A 27,085-nucleotide genomic window follows, 5' to 3' on the forward strand; every position below is an offset into this window, starting at 1 on the left:
TCCCCTCTCCCCGCCCAGTCCCTCCCCCTGTGAGCGGCAGTGATTGAGGCCCGGGCCGGCAATCTGCTCTCAGTTGTTCGCTGTCCCGCCCTGAGCTGAGGATCCGCTCCGATATCATCGAGGGAAACTCTGCGGGTAGGATGGCGGGGGATGGGGGGGGGAGGAGGAGGGAGAGGTGATGGGGGGGAGGGAGAGGTGAGGGGGGGGGGAGAGGTGAGGGGGGGGGGGGAGAGGTGAGGGGGGGGGGGGAGAGGTGAGGGGGGGGGGGGAGGGAGGAGAGGTGATGGGGGGGGGGGAGGGGGGAGAGGTGAGGGGGGGGGGGGGAGAGGTGAGGGGGGGGGGGGGAGAGGTGATGGGGAGAGGTGAGGGGGGGGAGGAGGGAGAGGTGATGGGGGGGAGGAGGAGGGAGAGGTGATGGGGGGGAGGAGGAGGGAGAGGTGATGGGGGGGGGGAGGAGGGAGAGGTGAGGGGGGGAGGAGGGAGAGGTGATGGGGGGGGGGAGGAGGGAGAGGTGAGGGGGGGAGGAGGGAGAGGTGAGGGGGGGGAGGAGGGAGAGGTGATGGGGGGGAGGAGGAGGGAGAGGTGATGGGGGGGGGGAGGAGGGAGAGGTGATGGGGGGGAGGAGGGAGAGGTGAGGGGGGGAGGAGGGAGAGGTGATGGGGGGGGGGAGGAGGGAGAGGTGAGGGGGGGAGGAGGGAGAGGTGATGGGGGGAGGAGGGAGAGGTGAGGGGGGGAGGAGGGAGAGGTGATGGGGGGGGGGAGGAGGGAGAGGTGATGGGGGGAGGAGGGAGAGGTGATGGGGGGGGGAGGAGGGAGAGGTGATGGGGGGGAGGAGGGAGAGGTGATGGGGGGGAGGAGGGAGAGGTGATGGGGGGGGAGGAGGGAGAGGTGAGGGGGGGAGGAGGGAGAGGTGATGGGGGGGAGGAGGGAGAGGTATGGGGGGGAGGAGGGAGAGGTATGGGGGGGAGGAGGGAGAGGTGAGGGGGGGGAGGAGGGAGAGGTGAGGGGGGGAGGAGGGAGAGGTGATGGGGGGGAGGGAGAGGTGAGGGGGGGGGGAGTGAGGGAGGGGGAGTGAGGGAGGGGAGGGAGGGGGAGTGAGGGAGGGGGGGGGGGGGGAGTGAGGGAGGGGGGGGGGGAGTGATCTCCGTCCCCTTCTCCCCGCCCTGTGTTGAGGGAGGGAGTGATCTCCGTCCCCTTCTCCCCGCCCTGTGTTGAGGGAGGGAGTGACCTCCGTCCCCTTCTCCCCGCCCTGTGTTGAGGGAGGGAGTGACCTCCGTCCCCTTCTCCCCGTCCTGTGTTGGGGCAGTGAGTGATCTCCGTCCCCTTCTCCCCGTCCTGTGTTGGGGCAGTGAGTGGGGAGGTGAGGCGAGTGACAGGCTGCCTCTGCCCTTAAGTCCTTCCTGTTGATCCAGCTCCGGAGAGCTCGATCTGCCCAGAGTCTCCTCGACTCATAACGGTTCATGGTGTTTAACTGGAACACCCAAAACCATCTTCACATCAAATCTCCTGAGGGCAAGGGATGGGCCAGTGGACACACCCTGGGCCAGCGGACACACCCTGGGTCGGTTACTGTGGGCCAGCGGACACACCCTGGGCCGGTTACTGTGGGCCAGTGGACACACCCTGGGCCGGTTACTGAGGGCCAGTGGGCACACCCTGGGCCGGTTACTGTGGGCCAGTGGGCACACCCTGGGCCGGTTACTGTGGGCCAGTGGGCACACCCTGGGCCGGTTACTGTGGGCCAGCGGACACACCCTGGGCCGGTTACTGAGGGCCAGTGGGCACACCCTGGGCCGGTTACTGTGGGCCAGTGGGCACACCCTGGGCCGGTTACTGTGGGCCAGTGGACACACCCTGGGCCGGTTACTGTGGGCCAGTGGGCACACCCTGGGCCGGTTACTGTGGGCCAGTGGGCACACCCTGGGCCGGTTACTGTGGGCCAGTGGGCACACCCTGGGCCGGTTACTGTGGGCCAGTGGACACACCCTGGGCCGGTTACTGTGGGCCAGTGGGCACACCCTGGGTCGGTTACTGTGGGCCAGTGGGCACACCCTGGGCCGGTTACTGTGGGCCAGCGGGCACACCCTGGGCCGGTTACTGTGGGCCAGTGGACACACCCTGGGCCGGTTACTGTGGGCCAGCGGGCACACCCTGGGCCGGTTACTGTGGGCCAGCGGGCACACCCTGGGCCGGTTACTGTGGGCCAGTGGGCACACCCTGGGTCGGTTACTGTGGGCCAGTGGGCACACCCTGGGCCGGTTACTGTGGGCCAGTGGACACACCCTGGGCCGGTTACTGTGGGCCAGTGGACTTGGGACTCAGTCTCTGTCTGTACTCGTCAGGCAGTCATGATGGACCGTTGCAGGGTGGCCTCGCATGGCCCCCAGTTACCAGAGAGCCCGGATAACGAGAGTGGGGGATGGGGAGAGGGAGTTGTAAAATGAGGGGCGAACGGTTTGACTGGGGCTGGGTGCAGTGTCAGGCGGTGTCTGCTGTCGGCACTTGTGGATGGTCGAAAGTTCCTTATTTTCAGAGTGCAGTGGGGTAAACATGTCTGGTGTTGGCTGTGCGGGGAAGGGAGTGGTTTTTTATATAAAAGCTGCAGCAAGATTCCAGTTAACCCATCACTCTCTGAAACTGCTGTCTGTCTTTTCATAGAATCATAGAATGATACAGCACAGAAGGAGGCCACTCGGCCCATCGTGCCTGTGCCGGCTCTTTGAAAGAGCTATCCAATTAGTCCCACTCCCCTGCTCTTTCCCCATGGCCGTGTAATTTTTTTCCCTTCAAGTATTTCTCCAATTCCCCTTTTGAAAGTTATTATTGAATCTGCTTCCACCGCCCTTTCAGGCAGTGAATTCCAGATCAGAACAACTCGCTGAGTAACAAATGTTTCCTCATGTTGCCTCTGGCTCTTTTGCCGATCAATTTAAATCTGTGTCCTCTGGTTACCGACCCTTCTGCCACTGGAAACAGCTTTGCCTTATTTACTCTATCAAAACCGTTCATGATTTCTAACTTCTCAATTAAATCTGCCCTTAACCTTCTCTGTTCTGAGGAGAACAATCCCAGCTTCTCCAGTCACTCCATGAAACTGAAGTCTCTCATCCCTGGTACCATTTTCATCTGCAGGGTGAATGGTTGTGTTTGTGGGGGGATGGAGGTTAACAGTGAGGGAGTCGAGCGGTGGAATCGGGGAAGTGGATGACATCAGTGGGGTCAGGGCGTGAGTCGATGTGTTTCTGGGGAGAGTACGGACTGAGGGATGTTGGTGTGAGCTGATGCATGAAATGGGTGAGGCCGGTTCGGGCTGGATGGTTTCCAGGTCTGGGAATGGGAAAGTGCTGAGATGCTTGCTGACTCACTGAATTTACTGGTGCATTTCAGGAAGTGGCCTGCAATCTGATTAATCAATCACTGAGTGGCACTCAACAGAAACCAATTACACAAATCAGAGACTGACTCCAAGCCAAGAGAGAGGAGAATCCATCAGTTCTTCACAAGACTGAGAATCAGCAAGGGATATATCAGGAATGGGAAGGGGTTTGATCCATTGGGATTGTGTGCAGTGAGAGTGAATGGGAAGGGGTTTGATTCATTGGGATTGTGTACAGTGGGAGTGAATGGGAAAGGGGTTGATCCATTGGGATTCTGTACAGTGGGAGTGAATGGGAAGGGATTTGATCCAATGGGATTGTGCACAGTGGGAGTGAATGGGAAGGGATTTGATCCAATGGGATTGTGTATAGTGGGAGTGAATGGGAAGGGGTTTGATCTAATGGGATTGTGTACAGTGGGAGTGAATGGGAAGGGGTTTGATCCATTGGGATTGTGTACAGTGGGAGTGAATGGGAAGGGGTTTGATCCATTGGGATTGTGCACAGTGGGAGTGAATGGGAAGGGATTTGATCCAATGGGATTGTGTATAGTGGGAGTGAATGGGAAGGGGTTTGATCTAATGGGATTGTGTACAGTGGGAGTGAATGGGAAGGGGTTTGATCCATTGGGATTGTGCACATTGGGAGTGAATGGGAAGGGATTTGATCCAATGGGATTGTGTATAGTGGGAGTGAATGGGAAGGGGTTTGATCAAATGGGATTGTGTACAGTGGGAGTGAATGGGAAGGAGTTTGATCCATTGGGATTGTGTACAGTGGGAGTGAGTAGGAAAGGGTTTGATCCATTGGGATTGTGTACATTGGGAGTGAATGGGAAGGGGTTTGATCCATTGAGATTGTGTACAGTGGGAGTGAATGGGAAGGGGTTTGATCCAATGGGATTGTGTACAGTGGGAGTGAATGGGAAGGGGTTTGATCTAATGGGATTGTGCACAGTGGGAGTGAATGGAAAGGGGTTTGATCCATTGGGATTGTGCACAGTGGGAGTGAATGGGAAGGGGTTTGATCCATTGGGATTCTGTACAGTGGGAGTGAATGGGAAGGGGTTTGATCCATTGGGATTCTGTACAGTGGGAGTGAATGGGAAGGGGTTTGATCCATTGGGATTCTGTACAGTGGGAGTGAATGGGAAGGAGTTTGATCCATTAGGATTGTGTACAGTGGGAATGAATGGGAAGGGGTTTGATCCATTGGGATTGTGTACAGTGGGTGTGAATGGGAAGGGGTTTGGTCCATTGGGATTGTGTACAGTGGGAGAGAATGGGAAGGGATTTGATCCATTGGGATTGTGTACATTGGGAGTGAATGGGAAGGAGTTTGATCCATTGGGATGGTGTACAGTTGGAGTGAATGGGAAGGGATTTGCTCCATTGGGATTGTGCACAGTGGGAGTGAATGGGAAGGGGTTTGATCCATTGGGATTGTGTACAGTGGGAGTGAGTGGGAAGGGGTTTGATCCATTGGGATTGTGCACAGTGGGTGTGAATGGGAAGGGGTTTCATCCATTGGGATTGTGTACAGTGGGAATGAAAGGGAAGGGGTTTGATCCATTGGGATTCTGTACAGTGGGAGTGAATGGGAAGGAGTTTGATCCATTAGGATTGTGTACAATGGGAATGAATGGGAAGGGGTTTGATCCATTGGGATTGTGTACAGTGGGTGTGAATGGGAAGGGGTTTGGTCCATTGGGATTGTGTACAGTGGGAGTGAATGGGAAGGGATTTGATCCATTGGGATTGTGTACATTGGGAGTGAATGGGAAGGAGTTTGATCCATTGGGATGGTGTACAGTTGGAGTGAATGGGAAGGGGTCTGATCCATTGGGATTGTGTACAGTGGGAGTGAATGGGAAGGGGTTTGATCCATTGGGATTGTGTACAGTGGGAGTAATTGGAAGGGTTTTGATCCATTAGGATTGTGTTTAGTGGGAGTGAATGGAAGGGGTTTGATCCATTGGGATTGTGTACAGTGGGAGTGCATGGGAATGGGTTTGATCCATTGGGATTGTGTACAGTGAGAGTGAATAGGAAGGAGTTTGATCCATTGGGATTGTGTGCAGTGGGAGTGAATGGGAAGGGATTTGATCCATTGGGATTGTGCACAGTGGGAGTGAATGGGAAGGGGTTTGATCCATTGAGATTGTGTACAGTGGGAGTGAATGGGAAGGGGTTTGATCCATTGGGATTGTGCACAATGGGTGTGAATGGGAAGGGGTTTGATCCATTGGGATTGTGTACAGTGGGTGTGAATGGGAAGGGGTTTGATCCATTGGGATTGTGTATAGTGGGAGTGAATGGGAAGGGGTTTGATCCATTGGGATTGTGTACAGTGGGAGTGAATGGGAAGGGGTTTGATCCATTGGGATTGTGCACAGTGGGAGTGAATGGGAAGGGATTTGATCCAATGGGATTGTGTATAGTGGGAGTGAATGGGAAGGGGTTTGATCAAATGGGATTGTGTACAGTGGGAGTGAATGGGAAGGGGTTTGATCCATTGGGATTGTGTACAGTGGGAGTGAATGGTAAGGAGTTTGATCCATTGGGATTGTGTACAGTGGGAGTGAATGGGAAGGGGTTTGATCCATTGGGATTGTGCACAGTGGGAGTGAATGGTAAGGGGTTTGATCCATTGGGATTCGGTGCAGCGGGAGTGAATGGGAAGGGGTTTGATCCAATGAGATTGTGTACAGTGGGAATGAAAGGGAAGGGGATTAAAACATTGGGATTGTGTACAGTGCGAGTGAATGGGAAGGGGTTTGATCCATTGGGATTGTGTACAGTGGGAGTGAATGGGAAGGGGTTTGCTCCATTGGATTCGATGCAGCGGGAGCGTAAGGCAACCAAAAAATTCTGGAACACCTTGCTCCTGTGGAGTTATTCCTGGATCCTTCTTCAAAGCTGAGAAATATGCAGTGGAGAGGCGACTGAATCTGATCAGAGAAGGGGAAAGAAAAACCGATTCAAATAACAAACCAGTGAGGGTTGGTGTGTGGAATTGGGCAATGGGCCATGTCAGTCAAGTGATAAACCTTAGAGAAACTGAGAACCAAGGCACTCGCCTGCCCCCGCGATCTGGACACTCAGCCACCCCACCCCACCCCACCCCACCCCACCCTGAAAACGCCCGCTGCCCTCCCACTGTCCCATGTCCTGCTGCGGTGAACGTACAAACTGTCGAAAGGTGACTTGCACTTACATCACACCTTTCATGACCTCCCGAGGTCCCAAATCACTTTGCAGCCAATGAGATACTTTAAGTGTGGTCACTGTTATAATGTCTGAAATGTGGCAGCCAATTTACGCACAGCAAGATCCCACAAGCAGCAATGTGATAATGACCAGGTAATCTGTTTTCGTGATGTTGGTTGTGGGATAAATTTTGGCCAGGACACTGGGGTGAACTCCCCTGGACCGTTACCTCTGGAGTCCCCCCCAAGGATCTATCCTTTGCCCCCTCCTCTTCCTCATCTGCACGCTGCCCCTTGGTGACATCATCCGAAAACACAATGTCACGTTCCAAGTGTACGCTGACGGCCCCCCAGCTCTCCCTCACCACCTCCTCCCTCGACCCCTCCACTGTGTCTGATTTGAATATATTTAAGAAGGAGCGAGATAGATTTCCAGACACAAAAGGCATCAAGGGGTGTGGGGAGAGAGCGGGACTATGGTATTGAGATCGAGGATCAGCCATGATCATATTGAGTGGTGGAGCAGGCTCGAAGGGCCGAATGGCCTGCTCCTGCTCCCTGTTTCCATGTTTCTCTGTTTGTCACACTGCTTGTCCGACATCCAGTACTGGATGAGCAAAAATTTCCTGCTCCTAAATATGGGGAAGTCTGAAGCCATTGCCTTCGGTCCCCGCCACGAACTCCATTCCCGAGTCACCGACTCCATCCCTCTCCCCGGCCACTGTCTGAGGCTGGACCAGACCGTTCACAACCCTGGCGTCCTGTCTGACCCTGAGATGAGCTTCTGACCCCATATCCGCTCCATCACCAAGACCACCGACTTCCACCTCCGTAACATCGCCCGTCTCCGCCCCTGACTCAGCTCCATCTGCTGCTGAAACCCTCCTCCGTGCCATTGTTACCTCGAGACTGAACTATTCCAATCCTCTCCTGGCCGACCTCCCATCTTCCACCCTCCATAAACTCGAGCTCATCCAAAACTCTGCTGCCCGTATCCTAACTCGCACCGAGTCCCGTTCACCCATCACCCTGTGTTCGCTGACCGACATCGGCTCCCGGTCCGGGAACGCCTCGATTTTAAAATTCTCATCCTTGTTTTCAAATCCCTCCATGACCCTCGCCCCTCCCTATCTCTGTAACCCCCTCCATGACCCTCGCCCCTCCCTATCTCTGTAACCCCCTCCATGGCCTCCCCCCTCCCTATCTCTGTAACCCCCTCCATGGCCTCCCCCCTCCCTATCTCTGTAACCCCCTCCATGGCCTCCCCCCTCCCTATCTCTGCAACCCCCTCCATGGCCTCCCCCCTCCCTATCTCTGTAACCCCCTCCATGGCCTCCCCCCTCCCTATCTCTGTAACCCCCTCCATGACCCTCGCCCCTCCCTATCTCTGTAACCCCCTCCATGGCCTCCCCCCTCCCTATCTCTGTAACCCCCTCCATGGCCTCCCCCCTCCCTATCTCTGTAACCCCCTCCATGGCCTCCCCCCTCCCTATCTCTGTAACCCCCTCCATGACCCTCGCCCCTCCCTATCTCTGTAACCCCCTCCATGGCCTCCCCCCTCCCTATCTCTGTAACCCCCTCCATGGCCTCCCCCCTCCCTATCTCTGTAACCCCCTCCATGGCCTCCCCCCTCCCTATCTCTGTAACCCCCTCCATGGCCTCCCCCCTCCCTATCTCTGTAACCCCCTCCATGACCCTCGCCCCTCCCTATCTCTGTAACCCCCTCCATGGCCTCCCCCCTCCCTATCTCTGTAACCCCCTCCATGGCCTCCCCCCTCCCTATCTCTGTAACCCCCTCCATGGCCCTCGCCCCTCCCTATCTCTGTAACCCCCTCCATGACCCTCGCCCCTCCCTATCTCTGTAACCCCCTCCATGACCCTCGCCCCTCCCTATCTCTGTAACCCCCTCCATGGCCTCCCCCCTCCCTATCTCTGTAACCCCCTCCATGGCCTCCCCCCTCCCTATCTCTGTAACCCCCTCCATGGCCCTCCCCCCTCCCTATCTCTGTAACCCCCTCCATGGCCTCCCCCCTCCCTATCTCTGTAACCCCCTCCATGGCCCTCGCCCCTCCCTATCTCTGTAACCCCCTCCATGGCCTCCCCCCTCCCTATCTCTGTAACCACCCCCCCCCCACATGACCTCGGCCCCTCCCTATCTCTGCAACCCCCTCCATGGTCTCCCCCCTCCCTATCTCTGTAACCCCCTCCATGGCCTCCCCCCTCCCTATCTCTGGAACCCCCTCCATGGCCTCCCCCCTCCCTATCTCTGTAACCCCCTCCATGGCCCTCGCCCCCTCCCTATCTCTGTAACCCCCTCCAGCCCTGCAACCCTCCGAGATCTCTGCGCTCCTCCAATTCCGGCCTCTTGTCCATCCCCGATTTTAATCGCTCCACCATTGGCGGCCGTGCCTTCAGCTGCCTGGGCCCCAAGCTCTGGAATTCCCTCCCTAAACCTCTCCGTCTCTCTCTCCTTTAAATCCCCATCCACCACCACCCTCCTCCGCCTGGCTGAACTTGTTCTTACGTTGAACAACTTCTCCTTTGACTCCACTCACTTCCTCCAAATAAAAGGTGTTGCTATGGGAACCCGTATGGGTCCGAGCTATACCTGCCTTTTTGTGGGATACATTGAAACATAGAAAATAGGAGCAAGAGTAGGCCATTCGGCCCTTCGGGCCTGCTCCGCCATTCAAAATGATCATGGCTGATCGTCTAACTCAGTTCCCTGTTCCCGCTTTTTCCCCATATCCCTTGATCCCTTTAGCATTAAGAAATATATCTATCTCCTTCTTGAATACATCTAATGACTTGGTTTCCACTGCCTTCTGTGGTAGAGAATTCCACAGGTTCACCACCCTCTGAGTGAAGAAATTTCTCCTCATCTCGGTTCTAAATGGCATTCCCCGTATCCTGAGACTGTGACCCCTGGTTCTGGACTCCCCAGCCATCGGGAACATCCTCCCTGCATCTCGTCTGTCCAGTCCTGTTAGAATTTTATACGTTTCAAACACTCGTGGAACATTCCTAGTTCCAGTCCTACTCGGGTCCCCTCCCTCACCTCTTTCTCCGGTACATTGATGACTGTATCGGTGCCGTTTCCTGCTCTCGCCCCAAACTGGAAAATTTCATCAACTTTGCTTCCAATCTCCACCCTTCCCTCGGCTTCACATGGTCCGTCTCCGACTCTCCCCTTCCCTTCCTCGACTTCTCTATCTCCATTTTTTTCTGGGGATAGGCTGTCAACCAATATCTATTATAAGCCCACCGACTCCCGCAGCGACCTTGATTACACTTCCTCCCACCCCGCTTCCTGTAAGGACTCGATTCCCTTCTCCCAGTTTCTCAGTCTCAGTCACACCTGTTCTGACACCTTCCACACCAGTGCTTCCGATATGTCTTCCTTTTTCCTCAACCGAGGATTCCCCTCCACTGTAGTTGTCGGGGCCCTCGACCGTGTCCGTCCTATTTCCTGTACTTCTGCCCTCACTCCTTCCCTTCCCTCCCAGAACCATGATCGGGACCCCCTTGTCCTCACCTTCCACCCCACCAGCCTCCACATTCAATGTATCATCCTCCGCCACCTCCAGCGTGAAGTTCCCATCTAACAGGCTCAAGGGGCTGAATGGCCTCCTCCTATCCCCGTGTCACAGGTTCAAGGGGCTGAATGGCCTCCTCCTGTTCGTGGTATGTTCATATAGGCCCAGACTGAGGGGTGAGGGACTGGAGTCACGTGTAGGCCCAGACTGGGGACTGGAGTCAGGTGTATAGAATCATAGAAAGGTTACAGCACAGAAGGAGGCCATTCGGCCCATCGAGTCCGTGCCGGCTCTCTGTAAGAGCAATCCAGCCAGTCCCACTCCCCCGCCCGACCCCCGTAGCCCTGCAAATTTTTTCCTTTCAAGTACTTATCCAGTTCCCTTTTGAAGGCCATGATTGAATCTGCCTCCACCACCCCCTCGGGCAGTGCATTCCAGATCCTAAACACTCGCTGTGGGAAAAAAGTTTTTCCTCATGTCACCTTTGGTTCTTTTGCCAATCACCTTAAATCTGTGTCCTCTGGTCCTTGACCCTTCCACCAATGGGAACAGTTTCTCTCTATCGACTCTGTCTCGACCCTTCATGATTTTGAACACCTCGATCAAATCTCCTCGCAACCGTCTCTGTTCCAAGGAGAACAACCCCAGCTTCTCCAGTCTATCCACGTAACTAAAGTCCCTCATCCCTGGAATCATTCTAGTAAATCTCTTCTGCACCCTCTCTCAGTCCTTCACATCTTTCCTAAAGTGCGGTGCCCAGAACTGGACACAATACTCCAGTTGTGGTCGAACCAGTGTTTTATAAAGGTTCATCATGACTTCCATACTTTTGTACTCTATGCCTCTATTTATAAATTGTAAACAATTTTACAACACCAAGTTATAGTCCAGCAATTTTATTTTAAATTCACAAGCTTTCGGAGGCTACCTCCTTCCTCAGGTGAACGATGTGGAAATGAAGTCCTCGAAATGAAGTCGCATTTATAATTCACAGAACAATGCTGGTGATAACAGACAGTTTTTTCAACTGCCCGTTGCCAAGGCAATCAGTGTGCAGACAGACAGGTGTTACCTGCCAGGTCTCCGAATATACAAATCACCAAAAAAAACACAACAAACAAAAAAAAACAGAGATAGAGAGGTAGAAACATAGAAAAGACAGCAACTGACCCGTTATATTAAAAACAGATAACATTTGTTCGCTGGTGGGGTAACGTGTAGCGTGACATGAACCCAAGATCCCGGTTGAGGCCGTCCTCATGGGTGCGGAACTTGGCTATCAATTTCTGCTCGACGATTTTGCGTTGTCGTGTGTCTCGAAGGCCGCCTTGGAGTACGCTTACCCGAAGGTCGGTGGCTGAATGTCCTTGACTGCTGAAGTGTTCCCCGACTGGGAGGGAACCCTCCTGTTTGGCGATTGTTGCGCGGTGTCCGTTCATCCGTTGTCGCAGTGTCTGCATGGTCTCGCCAATGTACCATGCTCCGGGGCATCCTTTCCTGCAACGTATGAGGTAGACAACGTTGGCCGAGTCACAGGAGTATGAACCATGCACCTGGTGGGTGGTGTCCTCTCGTGTGATGGTGGTATCTGTGTCGATGATCTGGCATGTCTTGCAGAGGTTACCGTGGCAGGGTTGTGTGGTGTCGTGGACGCTGTTCTCCTGAAAGCTGGGTAATTTGCTGCGAACGATGGTCTGTTTGAGGTTGGGTGGCTATTTAAAGGCGAGTAGTGGAGGTGTGGGGATGGCCATAGCGAGGTGTTCGTCGTCATTGATGACATGTTGAAGGCTGCGGAGAACATGGCGTAGTTTCTCCGCTCCGGGGAAGTACTGGACGACAAAGGGTACTCTGTTGGTTGCGTCCCGTGTTAGTCTCCTGAGGAGGTCTATGCGATTTTTTGCTGTGGCCCATCGGAACTGTCGATCGATGAGTCGAGCGTCATATCCCGTTCTTACGAGGGCGTCTTTCAGCGTCTGTAGGTGTCCATCGCGTTCCTCCTCGTCTGAGCAGACCCTGTGTATTCGCAGGGCCTGTCCATAGGGGATGGCCTCTTTGACGTGGTTAGGGTGGAAGCTGGAAAAGTGGAGCATCGTGAGGTTGTCTGTGGGCTTGTGGTAGTGAGTTGCTGAGGTGCCCGTCTTTGATGGAGATTCGTGTGTCCAAGAAAGAAACTGATTCTGAGGAGTAATCCATGGTGAGCTTGATGGTGGGATGGAACTTGTTGATGTTATCGTGTAGTCTCTTCAGTGATTCTTCGCCATGGGTCCATAGAAAGAAAATGTCGTCGATGTATCTGGTGTATAGCGTTGCTTTGAGGTCCTGTGCAGTGAAGAAGTCCTGCTCGAACTTGTGCATGAAAATGTTGGCGTATTGGGGTGCAAATTTGGTCCCCATGGCTGTTCCGTCTGTTTGGGTAAAGAATTGGTTATTGAAGGTGAAGACATTGTGATCCAGGATGAAGCGGATGAGTTGTAGGATGACGTCTGGAGATTGGCTGTTGTTGGTGTTGAGTATTGATGCTGTCGCAGCGATGCCGTCATCGTGGGAGATACTGGTGTAGAGTGCCGAGGCGTCCATCGTGGTGAGAAGTGTTCCTGGTTCAACTGGTCCGTGGGTACTGAGTTTTTGTAGGAAGTCTGTAGTGTCGCGACAGAAGCTGGGGGTTCCCTGTACGATGGGTTTCAGGATGCCCTCGATGTATCCAGAGAGGTTCTCACACAGGGTTCCGTTGCCTGATACGATAGGACGTCCGGGTGTGTTGGCTTTGTGTATCTTTGGGAGGCAGTAGAAGTCTCCCACGCGGGGATTACGTGGGATGAGAGTGCGTAGGATGCTTTGAAGGTCTGGATCGAAGGTCTTGATCAGTTTGTTGAGCTGGTGGGTGTGTTCTTTGGTCGGGTCTGCGGGTAACCGTCTGTAGTGTTCCTGGTTGTCCAGTTGTCGGTATGCTTCTTTGCAATAGTCCGTTCTGTTCTGTATGACTATGGCTCCTCCTTTGTCCGCTGGTTTGATGACGATGTTGCGGTTGGTCTTGAGAGCGTTGATGGCGTTGCGTTGTGCTCGGGTGACATTCTGGACTGTCTTCTGAGTGCGGCTGATGAATCTGGCATTGACGCATTTCCTGACAGCTTGAGCATACATGTCCAGCTGAGGGCAGTGACCCTCTGGAGGAGTCCAGTTTGACTCTTTCCTCTTCGGTTGCTGTACCGCGGATCCCTCTGTCTGCTGTTCCGGATCGTCTATTTATAAAGCCCAGGATCCCGTATGCTTTTTTAACCACTTTCTCAACCTGCCCTGCCACCTTCAATGATTTGTGTTCATATACCCCCAGATCTCTCTGTTCCTGTACCCCTTTTAGAATTGTGCCCTCTTGTTTATATTGCCTCTCCTCGTTCTTCCTACTGAAATGTATCACTTCCCATTTTTCTGCATTAAATTTCATCTGCCACGTGTCCGCCCATTCCACCAGCCTGTCTGTATCCTCTTGAATTCTATCACTATCCTCCTCACTGTTTACTACACTTCCAAGTTTTGTGTCATCTGCAAATTTTGAAATTGTGCCCTGTACACCCAAGTCCAAGTCATTAATATATATCAAGAAAAGCAGTGGTCCCAGCACCGACCCCTGGGGAACACCACTGTACACCTCCCTCCAGTCTGAAAAACAACCGTTCACCACTACTCCCTGTTTCCTGTCCCTTAGCCAATTCTGTATCCATGTTGCTACTGCCCCCTTTATTCCATGGGCCACAATCTTGATGATAAGCCGACCGTGCGGCACTTTATCAAACGCCTTTTGAAAGTCCATATACACCACATCCACCGCATTGCCCTCATCGACCCTCTCTGTTACCTCATCAAAAAACTCTCAGGTTAGTTAAACACGATTTGCCTTTAACAAATCCGTGCTGACTTTCCCTGATCAATCCACACTCGTCCAAGTGAATGCTAATTCTGTCCCAGGTATAGGCCCAGACCGAGGACTGGAGTCAGGTGTGGGCCCAGACCGGGGAGTGAGGGACTGGGGTCAGGTGTGGGCCCAGACCGGGGAGTGGGGGACTGGGGTCAGGTGTGGGCCCAGACCGGGGAGTGGGGGACTGGGGTCAGGTGTGGGCCCAGACCGGGGAGTGGGGGACTGGGGTCAGGTGTGGGCCCAGACCGGGGAGTGGGGGACTGGGGTCAGGTGTGGGCCCAGACCGGGGAGTGGGGGAGTGGGGTCAGGTGTGGGCCCAGACCAGGGACTGTGGTCAGGTGTCGGCCCGGACTGGGTAAGGACGGCAGGTTCCTTCCCTGAGGACGTTAGTGAACCCGTTGGGTTTTTACGACAGTCTGACTGATTTAGGCTGTGAACGAGATTGATTGAATTCAGATTCGCATCTTCCCCTGGTGGGAATGAAACTTGGTGCCTCTGGGGAACTCGTCCAGTCCCACGACCGCTAGACTAATGCAGGCCCGGGGGCCGGGGCGTGTCCTGGGGGCCGGGTTGCTGACCCCCAGGATCTGTAGACTGAGTCATGCCCTGATGCATAGAGATTATTTCCCAGATTGCGCCAGCCCACCCCCCCCCCGAGCCCCCCAGGCCCAGACCCCCCCACCCCCCCCTTGCTCCCCACAAAGAGTTAAGACTGTCTGCTTCTCCTGGAGCCTGTGCTGGCCGTGGGCCGGGGAAGCTGATTGGTAAGTTGCCAGGAGATGACTCACTCTCTCCCTGAAGCCCAAAACATCTGAGTCTGATTCAGAGTTTGGAAAATGAAGTGCAGCCCTTCCATATCCTGCTCTGTAACTCCCTCCCAAACCAGGTTCACCTCTGTGAAAAACAGGAGCCTCGGGCAGACTGTTACTCACGGCATCGGGTGGCAGGGCAGGTTGAGAAAGTGGTTAAAAAAGCATACGGGATCCTGGGCTTTATAAATAGAGGCATAGAGTACAAAAGTATGGAAGTCATGATGAGCCTTTATAAAACACTGGTTCGACCACAACTGGAGTATTGTGTCCAATTCTGGGCACCGCACTTCAGGAAAGATGTGAAGGCCTTAGAGAGGGTGCAGAAGAGATTTACTGGAATGATTCCAGGGATGAGGGACTTTAGTTACGTGGATAGACTGGAGAAGCTGGGGTTGTTCTCCCTGGAAGAGAGACGGTTGCGAGGAGATTTGATAGAGTTGGTAGGGGGGAACAAGGGGAGGGGGGCTTGGGGTGCACCGCTCTCTCAGGGCTCCTCGTGCCTCAGTGTGTGGGAGAGGGGGAGAGGGAGAGGAGGGAGAGGGGAGGGGGGCCGAGCTCTCTCAGGCCTCAGGGCTCCTCGTGCCTCAGTGTGTGGGAGAGGGGGAGGGGGAGATGGAGAGGGAGAGGGGAGGGGGGCCGAGCTCTCTCAGGCCTCAGGGCTCCTCGTGCCTCAGTGTGTGGGAGAGGGAGAGGGGAGGGGGGCCGAGCTCTCTCAGGCCTCAGCGCTCCTCGTGCCTCAGTGAGAGGGAGAGGGGAGGGGGGCCGAGCTCTCTCAGGCCTCAGGGCTCCTCGTGCCTCAGTGTGTGGGAGAGGGTGAGGGGAGGGGGGCCGAGCTCTCTCAGGGCTCCTCGTGCCTCAGTGTGTGGGAGAGGGAGAGGGGAGGGGGGGCCGAGCTCTCTCAGGGCTCCTCGTGCCTCAGTGTGTGGGAGAGGGAGAGGGGAGGGGGGGCCGAGCTCTCTCAGGGCTCCTCGTGCCTCAGTGTGTGGGAGAGGGAAAGGGGAGGGGGGGCCGAGCTCTCTCAGGGCTCCTCGTGCCTCAGTGTGTGGGAGAGGGAGAGGGGAGGGGGGCCGAGCTCTCTCAGGGCTCCTCGTGCCTCAGTGTGTGGGAGAGGGAGAGGGGAGGGGGGCCGAGCTCTCTCAGGGCTCCTCGTGCCTCAGTGTGTGGGAGAGGGAGAGGGGAGGGGGGGCCGAGCTCTCTCAGGGCTCCTCGTGCCTCAGTGTGTGGGAGAGGGAGAGGGGAGGGGGGCCGAGCTCTCTCAGGGCTCCTCGTGCCTCAGTGTGTGGGAGAGGGAGAGGGGAGGGGGGCCGAGCTCTCTCAGGGCTCCTCGTGCCTCAGTGTGTGGGATAGGGGATGGGGGAGAGGGGAGGGGGGCCGAGCTCGCTCAGGCCTCAGTGCTCCTCGTGCCTCAGTGTGTGGGAGAGGGGGAGAGGGAGAGGGAGAGGGGAGGGGGGCCGAGCTCTCTCAGGGCTCCTCGTGCCTCAGTGTGTGGGAGAGGGGGAGAGGGAGAGGGGCCGAGCTCTCTCAGGGCTCCTCGTGCCTCAGTGAGGGGGAGAGGGAGAGGGGCCGAGCTCTCTCAGGGCTCCTCGTGCCTCAGTGTGTGGGAGAGGGGGAGAGGGAGAGAGGGAGAGGGGCCGAGCTCTCTCAGGGCTCCTCGTGCCTCAGTGTGTGGGAGAGGGGGAGAGGGGGAGAGGGAGAGGGGAGGGGGGCCGAGCTTTCTCAGGGCTCCTCGTGCCTCAGTGTGTGGGAGAGGGGGAGAGGGAGAGAGGGAGAGGGGAGGGGGGCCGAGCTTTCTCAGGGCTCCTCGTGCCTCAGTGTGTGGGAGAGGGAGAGAGGGAGAGGGGCCGAGCTCTCTCAGGGCTCCTCGTGCCTCAGTGTGTGGGCCAGTGTTGGGGAGGGAGGGGTGGTCCTATTGGTTGCTGGGAGCTGTGTGTGGTTTTTAATCCCCTGGTCCTGCAGGCTGACTGACCCCCCTGACCTCTGCTGATGACCCCCTGACCCATGCTGATGAGCCCTGCCGTTGACCTGTGACCTGGTTTGACCCCTTCCAATCTCTCCCCCAGAGTGAAGTTGCTGTGCGATGTTAATGGGAGTATCTGCCCGACTACACAAAGAGCGGTTAAAGCAGGAAGGGATGGGGACCCACGCGCAAGCCCTCAAGTTCCTGAACCAAGACTACATCGGCCTAAAGCAGGACTGTCTGGAGAACGGCTCCCTCTTCGAAGACCCACAGTTCCCGGCTGTTCCCACCTCCATCGGATTCAAGGAGCTCGCACCTCACTCCTCCAAAACTCGTGGGATTACCTGGAAGAGACCGACGGTGAGCAGATCGGAGAGCCTCACCGTAACTCCTCCCTCCAACTGCCCATCTCCCCTCCCTCGCCCCACGGAGAGAGACGTCTCTCCCCCTCTCCCCAGACAGGCTCAAATGCACGGAGTATAAGGAATAAATTAAATGAACTCCAGGTTCAAATTCAAATTGGAGGGTATGACATGATAGCTATTTCTGAGACATGGCTGCAGGATGGTCAGGATTGGGAACTAAATATACCAGGTTATAAGGTCTACAGGAGAGACAGGGAAAATGGAAGAGGGGGAGGAGTAGCCTTAGTGATTAGAGATGAAATCACTTCAATGATAAAGGGGGATATAACGAGAGGTAAGCAGCCAACAGAGACCTTATGGGTTGAATTGAGAAATAGGAAAGGATCTAAGACTATAGTGGGAGTTGTGTCTCGGAGCCCTGTTTGAAAGGGAAAGAAGTGAATCAGCTGCTAAGATTCTAGACTTGGGTAAGGCCGACTTCAATGGGATGAGACAGAGACTGTCCACAGTAAACTGGGCAAATCTGTTAATGGGTAAAACGACCGTTGATCAGTGGGAAATGTTTAAAGAAACATTTAACGTGATACAGAATCGGTTTATACCCCTGAGGGGCAAGAACTCTACTTGCCAAAAAAAACAGCCATGGACAACTAAAGAGGTAAGGGACAGTATAAGACATAAGGAAAGGGCATACAAAAAGGCAAAAAATGGCACAGATCCTGGCGAATGGGAAAGATACAAAGATCAACAAAGGGTCACAAAACAGATAGTAAGAGCTACAAAAAGAGAGTATGAAAAGTAACTTGCAAGGGATATCAAAACCAATACGAAGAACTTTTATAGTTATATTAGGAAAAAGAGGGTGGTCAGGAGCAGTGTTGGCCCCTTAAAAACTGAAAGTGGGGATACTGTCATTGACAATGGGGAAATGGCGGACATGTTGAACAATTACTTTGCGTCAGTATTTACAGTAGAAAAAGAGGATAGCATGCCGGAAATCCCAAGAAAACTAATATTGAATCAGGGACAGGGACTCGATAAAATTAACATAAGTAAAGCAACAGTAATGAAGAAAATAATAGCACTAAAGAGTGACAAATCCCCAGGACCAGATGGTTTCCATCCCAGGGTTTTAAAGGAAGTAGGTGAGCACATTGCAGATGCCCGAACTAATCTTTCAAAGTTCTCTAGATTCAGGAACTGTCCCTCTAGATTGGAAAACTGCACATGTCACTCTGCTTTTTAAGAAAGGAGAGAGAGGGAAACCAGGGAATTATAGACCAGTTAGCCTAACATCTGTTGTGGGGAAAATGCTGGAGTCTATAATTAAGGATAGGGTGACTGAACACCTCGAGAATTTTCAGATAATCAGAGAGAGCCAGCATGGATTTGTGAAAGGTAGGTGAATGGATGTTATTTATATGGACTTCCAGAAGGCATTTGATAAGGTCCCACATAAGAGACTGTTTGCTAAGATAGAAGCCCATGGAATCGAGGGAAAAGTACGGACTTGGTTAGGAAGTTGGCTGAGCGAAAGGCGACAGAGAGTAGGGATAATGGGAAGGTACTCACATTGGCAGGATGTGATTCGTGGAGTCCCGCAGGGATCTGTCTTGGGGCCTCAATTATTCACAATATTTATTAACGACTTAGATGAAGGCATAGAAAGTCTCATATCGAAGTTTGCCGATGACACAAAGATTGGTGGCATTGTAAGCAGTGTCGATGAAAACATAAAATTACAAAGCGATATTGATAGATTAGGTGAATGGGCAAAACTGTGGCAAATGGAATTCAATGTGGACAAATGTAAGGTCATCCACTCTGGATCAAAAAAGGATAGAACAGGGTACTTTCTAAATGGTAAAAGGTTAAAAACAGTGGATGTCCAAAGGGACTTAGGGGTTCAGGTCCACAGATCATTGAAGTGTCATGAACAGGTGCAGAAAATAATCAAGAAGGCTAATGGAATGCTGGCCTTTATATCGAGAGGACTGGAATACAAGGGGGCAGAAGTTATGCTGCAGCTATACAAAACCCTGGTTAGACCGCACCTGGAGTACTGAGAGCAGTTCTGGGCACCGCACCTTCGGAAGGACATGTTGGCCTTGGAGGGAGCGCAGTGTAGGTTTACTAGAATGATACCCGGACTTCAAGGGTTAAGTTACGAGGAGAGATTACACAAATTGGGGTTGTATTCTCTGGAGTTTCGAAGGTTAAGGGGTGATCTGATCGAAGTTTATAAGATATTAAGGGGAACAGATAGGGTGGATAGAGAGAAACTATTTCCGCTGGTTGGGGATTCTAGGAGTAGGGGGCACAGTCTAAAAATTAGAGCCAGACCTTTCAGGAGTGAGATTAGAAAACATTTCTACACACAAAGGGTGGTAGAAGTTTGGAATTCTCTTCCACAAACGGCAATTGATGCGAGCTCAATTGCTAAATTTAAATCTGAGATAGATAGCTTTTTGGCAATCAAAGGTATTAAGGGATATGGGCCAAAGGCAGGTATATGGAGTTAGATCACAGATCAGCCATGATCTTATCAAATGGCGGAGCAGGCACGAGGGGCTGAATGGCCTACTCCTGTTCCTATGTTCTCCCCAGGCGCGCTCCCTCGCTCTCTCTCCCCAGGCACGCTCCCTCGCCCTCCCTCCCCAGGCGCGTTCCCTCGCCCTCCCTCCCCCAGGCGCGCTCCCTCGCCCTCCCTCCCCAGGCGCGCTCCCTCGCCCTCCCTCCCCAGGCGCGCTCCCTCGCCCTCCCTCCCCAGGCGCGCTCCCTCGCCCTCCCTCCCCAGGCGCGCTCCCTCGCCCTCCCTCCCCAGGCGCGCTCCCTCGCCCTCCCTCCCCAGGCGCGCTCCCTCGCCCTCCCTCCCCAGGCGCGCTCCCTCGCCCTCCCTCCCCAGGCGCGCTCCCTCGCCCTCCCTCCCCAGGCGCGCTCCCTCGCCCTCCCTCCCCAGGCGCGCTCCCTCGCCCTCCCTCCCCAGGCGCGCTCCCTCGCCCTCCCTCCCCAGGCGCGCTCCCTCGCCCTCCCTCCCCAGGCGCGCTCCCTCGCCCTCCCTCCCCAGGCGCGCTCCCTCGCCCTCCCTCCCCAGGCGCGCTCCCTCGCCCTCCCTCCCCAGGCGCGCTCCCTCGCCCTCCCTCCCCAGGCGCGCTCCCTCGCCCTCCCTCCCCAGGCGCGCTCCCTCGCCCTCCCTCCCCAGGCGCGCTCCCTCGCCCTCCCTCCCCAGGCGCGCTCCCTCGCCCTCCCTCCCCAGGCGCGCTCCCTCGCCCTCCCTCCCCAGGCGCGCTCCCTCGCCCTCCCTCCCCAGGCGCGCTCCCTCGCCCTCCCTCCCCAGGCGCGCTCCCTCGCCCTCCCTCCCCAGGCGCGCTCCCTCGCCCTCCCTCCCCAGGCGCGCTCCCTCGCCCTCCCTCCCCAGGCGCGCTCCCTCGCCCTCCCTCCCCAGGCGCGCTCCCTCGCCCTCCCTCCCCAGGCGCGCTCCCTCGCCCTCCCTCCCCAGGCGCGCTCCCTCGCCCTCCCTCCCCAGGCGCGCTCCCTCGCCCTCCCTCCCCAGGCGCGCTCCCTCGCCCTCCCTCCCCAGGCGCGCTCCCTCGCCCTCCCTCCCCAGGCGCGCTCCCTCGCCCTCCCTCCCCAGGCGCGCTCCCTCGCCCTCCCTCCCCAGGCGCGCTCCCTCGCCCTCCCTCCCCAGGCGCGCTCCCTCGCCCTCCCTCCCCAGGCGCGCTCCCTCGCCCTCCCTCCCCAGGCGCGCTCCCTCGCCCTCCCTCCCCAGGCGCGCTCCCTCGCCCTCCCTCCCCAGGCGCGCTCCCTCGCCCTCCCTCCCCAGGCGCGCTCCCTCGCCCTCCCTCCCCAGGCGCGCTCCCTCGCCCTCCCTCCCCAGGCGCGCTCCCTCGCCCTCCCTCCCCAGGCGCGCTCCCTCGCCCTCCCTCCCCAGGCGCGCTCCCTCGCCCTCCCTCCCCAGGCGCGCTCCCTCGCCCTCCCTCCCCAGGCGCGCTCCCTCGCCCTCCCTCCCCAGGCGCGCTCCCTCGCCCTCCCTCCCCAGGCGCGCTCCCTCGCCCTCCCTCCCCAGGCGCGCTCCCTCGCCCTCCCTCCCCAGGCGCGCTCCCTCGCCCTCCCTCCCCAGGCGCGCTCCCTCGCCCTCCCTCCCCAGGCGCGCTCCCTCGCCCTCCCTCCCCAGGCGCGCTCCCTCGCCCTCCCTCCCCAGGCGCGCTCCCTCGCCCTCCCTCCCCAGGCGCGCTCCCTCGCCCTCCCTCCCCAGGCGCGCTCCCTCGCCCTCCCTCCCCAGGCGCGCTCCCTCGCCCTCCCTCCCCAGGCGCGCTCCCTCGCCCTCCCTCTCCGCCTCTCTCTCCTCCTTTAAGACACTCCTTAAAACCTACCTCTTTGACCGAGCTTTTGGTCACCTGTCATAATATCCCCTAATGTGGCTCGGTGTCAAATTTTGTTTGATAATCGCTCCTGTGAAGCACCTTGGGACGTTATACGACGTTAAAGGCGCTATATAAATGCAAGTTGTTGTTGCTGTTAACATAACTTCTCTGCTTTTCAATTCGATCCCTCTAGAAATGAACCCCAGTGTTTCATTTGCCTTTTTATGGCCTTAATAACCTGTGTCGCTACTTTTAGTGATTTGTGTATCTGTGCCCCCAGGAAAATAGGAACTGGATAAGTACTTGAAGGGAAACATAGAAAGGTTACAGCACGGAAGGAGGCCATTCAATCCATCGAGTCCGTGCCGGCTCTCTGTAAGAGCAATCCAGCCAGTCCCACTCCCCCGCCCTTTCCCCGTAGCCCTGCAAATTTTTTCCTTTCAAGTACTTATCCAGTTCCCTTTTGAAGGCCATGATTGAATCTGCCTCCACCACCCCCTCGGGCAGTGCATTCCAGATCCTAACCACTCGCTGGGTAAAAAAGTTTTTCCTCATGTCACCTTTGGTTCTTTTGCCAATCACCTTAAATCTATGTCCTCCTGTTCTTGACCCTTCCACCAATGGGAACAGTTTCTCTCTCTCTACTCTGTCTGGACCCTTCATGATTTTGAATACCTCGATCAAATCTCCTCGCAACCGTCTCTGTTCCAAGGAGAACAACCCCAGCTTCTCCAGTCTATCCACGTAACTAAAGTCCCTCATCCCTGGAATCATTCTAGTAAATCTCTTCTGCACCCTCTCTAAGGCCTTCACATCTTTCCTAAAGTGCGGTGCCCAGAACTGGACACAATACTCCAGTTGTGGTCGAACCAGTGTTTTATAAAGGTTCATCATGACTTCCTTGCTTTTGTACTCTCTGCCTCTATTTATAAAGCCCAGGATCTCTTTTGCTTTTTTAACCGCTTTCTCAACCTGCCCTGCCACCTTAAGTGATTTGTGTACATATACCCCCAGATCTCTCTGTTCCTGTACCCCCTTTTAGAATTGTGCCCTCTAGTTTATATTGCCTCTCCTCGTTCTTCCTACTGAAATGTATCACTTCCCATTTTTCTGCGTTAAATTTCATCTGCCACGTGTCCGCCCATTCCACCAGCCTGTCTATATCCTCTTGAAGTCTATCACTATCCTCCTCACTGTTTACTACACTTCCAAGTTTTGTGTCATCTGCAAATTTTGAAATTGTGCCCTGTACACCCAAGTCGAAGTCATTAATATATATCAAGAAAAGCAGTGGTCCCAGCACTGACCCCTGGGGAACACCACTGTACACCTCCCTCCAGTCCGAAAAACAACCGTTCACCACTACTCTCTGTTTCCTGTCCCTTAGCCAATTCTGTATCCATGTTGCTACTGCCCCCTTTATTCCATGGGCCGCAATCTTGATGATAAGCCGACCGTGCGGCACTTTATCAAACGCCTTTTGAAAGTCCATATACACCACATCAACTGCATTACCCTCATCGACCCTCTCTGTTACCTCATCAAAAAACTCCATCAGGTTAGTTAAACACGATTTGCCTTTAACAAATCCGTGCTGGCTTTCCCTAATGAATCCACACTCGTCCAAGTGACTGTTAATTCTGTCCCGGATTATCGTTTCTAAAAGTTTCCCCACCACTGAGGTTAAACTGACTGGCCTGTAGTTGCTGGGTTTATCCTTGCACCCTTTTTTGAACAAGGGTGTAACGAAAGTTTACCAGACTGATTCCTGGGATGGCAGGACTGATGTATGAGGAGAGATTGGGTCGACTAGGCCAATATTCATTGGAGTTTCAAAGAATGAGGGGTGATCTCATTGAAACATATAAAATTCTAACGGGACTAGACAGACTAGATGCAGGGAGGATGTTCCCGATGGCTGGGGAGTCCAGAACCAGGGGTCACAGTCTCAGGATACGGGGTATGCCATTTAGAACCGAGATGAGGAGAAATTTCTTCACTCAGAGGGTGGTGAACCTGTGGAATTCTCTACCACAGAAGGCAGTGGAAACCAAGTCATTGGATGTGTTCAAGAAGGAGATAGATATATTTCTTAATGCTGAAGGGATCAAGGGATATTGGGAAAAAGCGGGAACAGGGTACTGAGTTAGACGATCAGCCATGATCATTTTGAATGGTGGAGCAGGCTCGAAGGGCCGAATGGCCTACTCTTGCTCCTATTTTCTATGTTTCTATTTACAATTCTCCAGTCCTCTGGCACCACCCCCGTATCTACGGATATTTGGAAGATTATGGCCAGTACCTCCGCAATTTCCACCCTTACTTCCCTCAGCAACCTCGGATGCATCCCATCCGGACCGGGTGACTTATCTACTTTAAGTACAGCTGGACTTTCCAGTACCTCCTCTTTATCAATTTTTAGCCCATCTAGTATCTCAACTATATCTTTCTTTACTGAGACTCTGGCAGCATCTTCTCCCTTGGTAAAGACAGATGCAAAGTACTCATTTAGTACCTCGGCCATGCCCTCTGCCTCCATGAGTAGATCTCCTTTATGGTCCCTAATCGGCCCCACCCCTCCTCTTACTCCTGTTTACTGTTTACATGCCTGTGGAAGACTTTTCGATTCCCTTTTATGTTCCCGCCAGTCTATTCTCATACTCTCTCTTTGCCCCTCTTATTTCCTTTTTCACTTCCCCTCTGAACTTTCTATATTCTGCCTGGTTCTCACTTGTATTATCAACCTGACATCTATCATACGCCCCCCTTTTCTGTTTCATCTTACTCTCTATCTCTTTTGTCATCCAGGGAGCTCTGGCTTTAGTTTCCCGACCTTTCCCCCTCGTGGGAATGTACCTAGACTGTACCCGAACCATCTCCTCCTTCAAGGCCGCCCACTGTTCAATTACAGTTTTGCCTGCCAATCTTTGATTCCAATTTACCCGGGCCAGATCTGTTCTCATCCCACTGAAATCGGCCCTCCTCCAATTGAGTATTTTTACTTTAGAGTGGTCCGTGTTCTTTTCCACAGCTATTCTAAACCTTATGATAATATGATCACTGCTCCCTAAATGGTCCCCCACTGACACTTGCTCCACTTGGCCCACCTCATTCCCCAGAACCAGATCCAGCAATGCCTCCTTCCTCGTTGGGCCTGAAACACACTGGTTAACGTAATGATTCTATGATTCTCCCCGTGTCCTGGTACCAATATTTATCCCTCATAGAATTATTGAAAATTGATGGGACAGAAGGAGGCCATTCGGCCCATCGTGTCCGCTCCTGCTGAGAAACGAGCCCCCCAGCCTGATCCCACTTTCCCTCACTCGGTCCGTACCCTGCGGGTCACGGCTCTTCAGGTGAACATCCAGGTATTTTTTTAAATGAGTTGAGGGTTTCTGCCTCTCCCACCCTCTCAGGCAGTGAGTTCCAGACCCCCACCACCCTCTGGGGGAAAACATTTCTCCTCAGCTCCCCTCTAATCCTTCCACCAATCACTTTAAATCTATGCCCCCTGGTTATTGACCCCTCGCTAAGGGAAATATGTCCTTCCTATCCACTCTATCTCGGCCACTCATAATTTTATACACCTCAATTAAATCTCCCCTCAGCCTCCTCTGTTCCAAGGAAAACAACCCCAGCCGATCCAATCTTTCCTCATCGCTAAAATTCTCCAGACCTGGCAACATCCTCATAAATCTCCTCTGCACCCTCTCGAGTGCAATCACATCCTTCCTGTAATGTGGTGACCAGAACTGTACACAGTACTCAAGCTGTGGCCTAACTAGTGTTTTATACAGTTCCAGCATAACCTCCCTGCTCTTATATTCGATGCCTTGGCTAATAAAGGAAAGTATTCCATATGCCTTCTTAACCACCTTAACTACCTGTCCTGCTACCTTCAGGGATCTGTGGACATGCACTCCAAGGTCCCTCACTTCCTCTACACCTCTCAGTATCCTCCCATTTATTGTGTATTCCCTTGCCTTGTTTGCTCTCCCCAAATGCATTACCTCACACTTCTCTGGATTGAATTCCATTTGCCACTTTTCTGCCCACCTGACCAGTCCATTGATATCTTCCTGCAGTCCACAGCTTTCCTCCTCACTATCAACCACACGGCCCATCTTTGTATCATCTGCAAACTTCATAATCATGCCCCCTACATTTAAATCCAAATCATTAATATAAACCACAAAAAGCAAGGGACCGAGTACTGAGCCCTGCGGATTCCCACTGGAAACATCCTTCAACCAAAAACACCCGTCGACCATTACCCTTTGTTTCCTGCCACTGAGCCAATTTTGGATCCAATTTGCCACTTTCCCTTGGATCCTTTCATTACTTTTTTGACCAGTCTGCCATGTGGGACCTTGTCAAAAGCCTTGCTAAAATCCATGTAGACTACATCAAACGCACGACCCTCATCGATCCTCCTCGTCACCTCCTCAAAAAATTCAATCAAGTTAGTCAGACACGACCTTCCCTTAACAAATCCATGCTGACTGTCCTTGATTACTCCGTGCCTTTCCAAGTGACGGTTTATCCTGTCCCTCAGAATTGATTCCAATAATTTGCCCACCACCGAGGTTAGACTGACTGGCCTGTAATTACTCGGTCTATCCCTTTCTCCCTTTTTAAACAACGGTACAATGTTCGCAGTCCTCCAATCCTCCGGCACCACGCCTGTATCCAGTGAGGATTGGAAAATGATGGTCAGAGCCTCCGCTATTTCCTCCCTGGCTTCTCTTAACAGCCTGGGATACATTTCATCCGGGCCTGGTGATTTATCCACTTTCAAAGATGCTAATCCCCTTAATACTTCCTCTCTCACTATGTTTATCCCGTCCAATATTTCACACTCCTCCTCCTGAACTACAATCTCTGCATCATCCCTCTCCTTTGTGAAGACAGATGCAAAGTATTCATTAAGAACCATCCCCACATCTTCCGCCTCCACACATAGGTCACCTTTTTGGTCTCTAATAGGCCCTACTCTTTCCTTAGTTATCCTCTTGCTCTTTATGTATTTTTGGGTTTTCCTTGATTTTCCTTGCCAGTATTTTTTCATTCCCTCTCTTTGTTTTCCTAATTTCCTGTTTAATTTCACCCCTGCACTTTCTATCCTCCTCTCGGCTTTCTGCCGTATTGAGCTCTCGGTGTCTGACATAAGCTTCCTTTTTTTACCTTATCTTACCCTGAATGCTCCTTGTCATCCAGGGGGCTCTAGAATTGTCAGTCCCACCCTCAACCAACATCATTGAAACAGATGACCTGGTCATTTGTCACTTTGCTGTTTGTGGGATCTTGCTGTGAGCGAATTGGCTGCTGTGTTTCCCACATCACAACAGTGACGACAGTTCAGAAAAGAGTTGTTAATTGGCTGTGAAACGCTTTGGGAGGTCCTGAGCTGGTGACAGGCAGTCTGGAAATCCAAGTTGCTGATCTGCATTTCCCTCTTTCTCCACAGGAAATTGCTGCCGACCCTCAGTTTATTCTTGGTGGAGCATCTCGAACAGACGTATGTCAGGGAGCGCTCGGTGAGTCGTGGGA

The 27,085-nt window shown here is 54.1% G+C and overlaps 1 long non-coding RNA gene across 3 annotated transcripts; it reads left to right on the top strand.

Annotated features, from left to right (window-relative positions):
* The first annotated feature begins 25 nt into the window (after window positions 1-25).
* Window positions 26-27,085, top strand: LOC137308918 (uncharacterized). Of its 3 annotated transcripts, none has more exons than XR_010959668.1 (3): window positions 26-135; window positions 16,907-17,163; window positions 27,003-27,085. It is a non-coding gene; the product is annotated as an uncharacterized lncRNA (long non-coding RNA). The 3 variants fall into 3 exon arrangements; XR_010959669.1 differs by lacking the exon at window positions 26-135 and adding an exon at window positions 14,968-14,986; XR_010959670.1 differs by lacking the exon at window positions 26-135 and adding an exon at window positions 15,268-15,286.

Source organism: Heptranchias perlo, unplaced genomic scaffold (assembly GCF_035084215.1).
Source record: "Heptranchias perlo isolate sHepPer1 unplaced genomic scaffold, sHepPer1.hap1 HAP1_SCAFFOLD_1440, whole genome shotgun sequence".
Lineage (NCBI taxonomy): Eukaryota > Metazoa > Chordata > Chondrichthyes > Hexanchiformes > Hexanchidae > Heptranchias > Heptranchias perlo.